This window comes from Bombina bombina, unplaced genomic scaffold, assembly GCF_027579735.1.
Source record: "Bombina bombina isolate aBomBom1 unplaced genomic scaffold, aBomBom1.pri scaffold_676, whole genome shotgun sequence".
Classification (NCBI taxonomy): domain Eukaryota; kingdom Metazoa; phylum Chordata; class Amphibia; order Anura; family Bombinatoridae; genus Bombina; species Bombina bombina.
The window spans coordinates 86,689-90,300 of record NW_026511243.1 but is presented as its reverse complement, the minus strand read 5'-3'; positions in this window follow the sequence as shown (position 1 = coordinate 90,300).

The following is a 3,612-nucleotide window of genomic DNA, read 5'->3' as shown; positions in this document are numbered from 1 at the left end:
AATATGTTAACCCCTCCACTTCCTCGTCTTTTTTAGGACATGGCCAAAGCACACTCCAAAGTCCATTACCTCAAAGAGACATAAGAAAAAGAAGAGCGTCAGACAGAGAGGAAAGAGAGGAGGGGCTAGGAGATCCAAAAAAATCAAGGTTTTGAACAAGAAAGACACAAATCTAGGTATCTTTAACTTAAGTAAGAAATCATTGAGTAGGGATCATGAAGACATATTAAGTAAAGGTCTTTCTTTTGCACCAAGTTGCAAAGTAAACAAATTTAGTGCCTATATCGACGCACATAAATTCGTAAGAAAACTTACAGTTAAAAAATGGTTCCTAAAGTCTGGGGCAGAGAAATTAGCAGATAATACTCTGGTTCAAGATAGTGAGTATATACATACACAATTAAGGAATAAATCAACCTTTTACCCCAAACAAGATAAAGGCCCTATACTAGAGACGTTTGAAAAATTAGTATTAAGAGATATTGAAAACCTCACTGAAGATAAAATCAGTAAAACACATAGTAATCTAAGCAAAAAACAATTAAAAATTATCAAAGAACTAGAAAGTGAAGATCTAATAATAAAGCCCGCAGATAAGGGTGGGGGTATAGTGGTCCTTGACGCCATAGATTATTATTCTATATGCGAGAATATCCTCAAAGATGAAAATACCTATAAAAAATTATCTAATGATCCAACTAAAAAATACACTAATGAATTGATAAATCTTTTGAACGAAGCCTCTGATAAGGGAATACTTAATGCAAAAGAAAAGAATTATTTGCTTCCCAAGTTTCCAAAAATTCCATTACTATATTGTTTACCCAAGATTCACAAATCTCTGACAAACCCACGCGGTAGGCCCATTATATCGGGAGTAGGGTCGCTTACAGCCAATCTTTCCGAATATTTAGACATCTTTCTTCAAAAATATGTTAGATCTCTTCCTTCTTACCTAAAAGACTCCACAGATGTACTAAGATTAATAGAAAATATCCCGTGGCAAGAGGATTTTCTTCTTGTCACGTGTGATGTTACATCCCTATACACCTGTATTAATCATACAGATGGCTTACGAGCTACCAAGCATTTTTTAGATAGTGATAATACGATAAAGAGTGAACAAAGGGAATTTTTGTTGAAATCAATTGAATTCATTTTGACACATAATTTTTTTAATTATAACCACCAATTCTACAACCAAAAGAGAGGAACGGCTATGGGCACCAGGTTTGCTCCAAGTTATGCAAATTTGTTTATGGGACATTGGGAAGAGTCGTTCCTTGCGAACACTAGATTTGGAGCAAACTTGGTGTCATATAATCGTTACATAGACGATATCCTCATTATTTGGAGAGGCAACGAACATCTATTAGAGGAATTTGTTTCCTCAATGAACAATAATGAACTAAATCTTAAATTTACATGTGAAAAAAGTAGACATAAAATAAGTTTTTTAGACTTAGAACTATTTCATGAAAATCATAAAATTCTATCCAAAATACACTTTAAAAGTGTAGATGCCAACAGTTATATTCACTACACTAGTTGCCATCACCCAAGATGGATAGAAAATATTCCAAAAGGCCAGTTCTTACGTGTTAAAAAAAACTGTTCTAACCTGTCAGATTTTGATACTCAATCAGATAAACTCACCAAAAAATTTTTAGAGAGAGGTTATGATAAAAACAAGATAGAAAAAATACGGGGGGAACTGAGAGACGTCAACAGACAAGAACTAGTTCAAAATAGTACAAGATCTCTTAATAGAAAGCTACAAAGAAAAGATGACAATACTTTTATTCCATTTATTACTGGCTACTGCAGTAACAAATATTTAGTTGAGAAAATATTAAATAAACACTGGGGTATTCTTAAAAATGATGAACAACTAGGTCCAATATTACCATCCAAACCACAAATTGTTTATAAAAAGGCACGTAATTTGAAAACTATTTTGGCCCCCACTGAAAATAAAAAATATAATAACAAAATCCAATCACAGATCGATTTAACAGGTAAAAAATTAAATGGCTTTTTTCCTTGTTTAACATGTAAATCATGTAAACATTCTAAAAAACAGAAGGATTTTACTTCTAACATCACGGGAAAATCCTATAAAATCAAGGATACCATTAGGTGCTCTGACAGATTTGTTATTTACTTAATACAGAGTCTGAAAGACCGCTACGTGACCGTATACGTGAGCACATATGGTCAATTGAAAATCATGATTCTGATAGGAATAAAGACCTTCCAGTGCCAAAACATTTCGCGGCATGTAATAATGGCAACCTTGCACACTTCTCCTTTATGGGAATAGAAAAAGTTAAAAATAATTGGAGGGGTGGACACATACAGTCCCAGCTTATTAAAAAAGAAACAAAATGGATTTTTAATTTAAAAACTTTACAACCCAATGGTCTAAACATCGACTTTGATATAGGGTGTTATCTTAGGGATTAAGATTTTCTGTTCTTATTACTTTTTATTTATCTTTTTTAATTTATTTTTCATGTAATTATTTTTTATGAAATTATTATCTTTTATGGAATTTTTTACAAAAAAAACTTTTTTAGGGATTTTTTATGGTATCACTCCAAAAAATATATATTTTCTTTTTATACTATCTATTAAAAATTCTTTAATGGCACTAATATATTGTTATTTATTATTATTATTTTTCTATTAATTATCAATCTAACAGATTGGATGTTCAGTGCTGTATGTCACCATCTTGCACAGAGAAAGAAAACTTATTCTATTTTCTTCACTTTATGGGTCATTTGGTCTCAGTAATAGAGAGAGAAAAATTTATATAGCCAAATGTTAACTATCGAGCGGTACAAAGTTTAAGATGTCTATATTTTTATTTTTTGCATCATCATACTGTATACTGTATCAATATTGCACAGTGACTAATTATTAATTTGTATATGGCTTTGTTTTAATTTGTGCCTTGGCGCAACTGTTATCATTATGTTTCTTATGCATAAGGCACTCCCATTTGCGATATCCAACCAATGAGCACAGCTAATACAGGTTTAAAAAGCCCTGTATTACACCTTTCTGGAGCTTGACAAAGGCCCTGACCGGGCTGAAACGCGTTGCTCCTCCCACTCTACGTTACCTGACGTAACATTACCTCCACAGACCAGCTTCTGTGTTAACTGCAACTTCAGCGGAGTATCCTTGAAAAATCCGGTATTGCACCAAAGGCTTATCCGGCTCTGCTACAGCTTGCTAAAAGGGATCCATCGTCGCAGCAGTAACCAAGACACGGTGTAAGTAAAAGTGAACACCTTTAGTTTGGTTTTCTGCTTGTGTTTGATTTGGATCCGTTTGTCGTTCCAGCCTCACTCTGCTTCTCAAGGAATCAGCTGTGGATGTCGATTGCTTACTCTTATTCCGGACTTTCAACATTTGGATCGCATATTAGCTCCAGGGTTGTTTTGCTGTTTCCATTTTTGATGCTACACTGATATGTGCTATATTGCTATATTGTATCAAGCTATTTTGATTGCTACATTTTTTTTTTACTATTTGATTGTTACAATTATTTTATTGTTCTCTTGCTGATCAGCTTTTTTAAAAAAATACTTTATGTTTAAT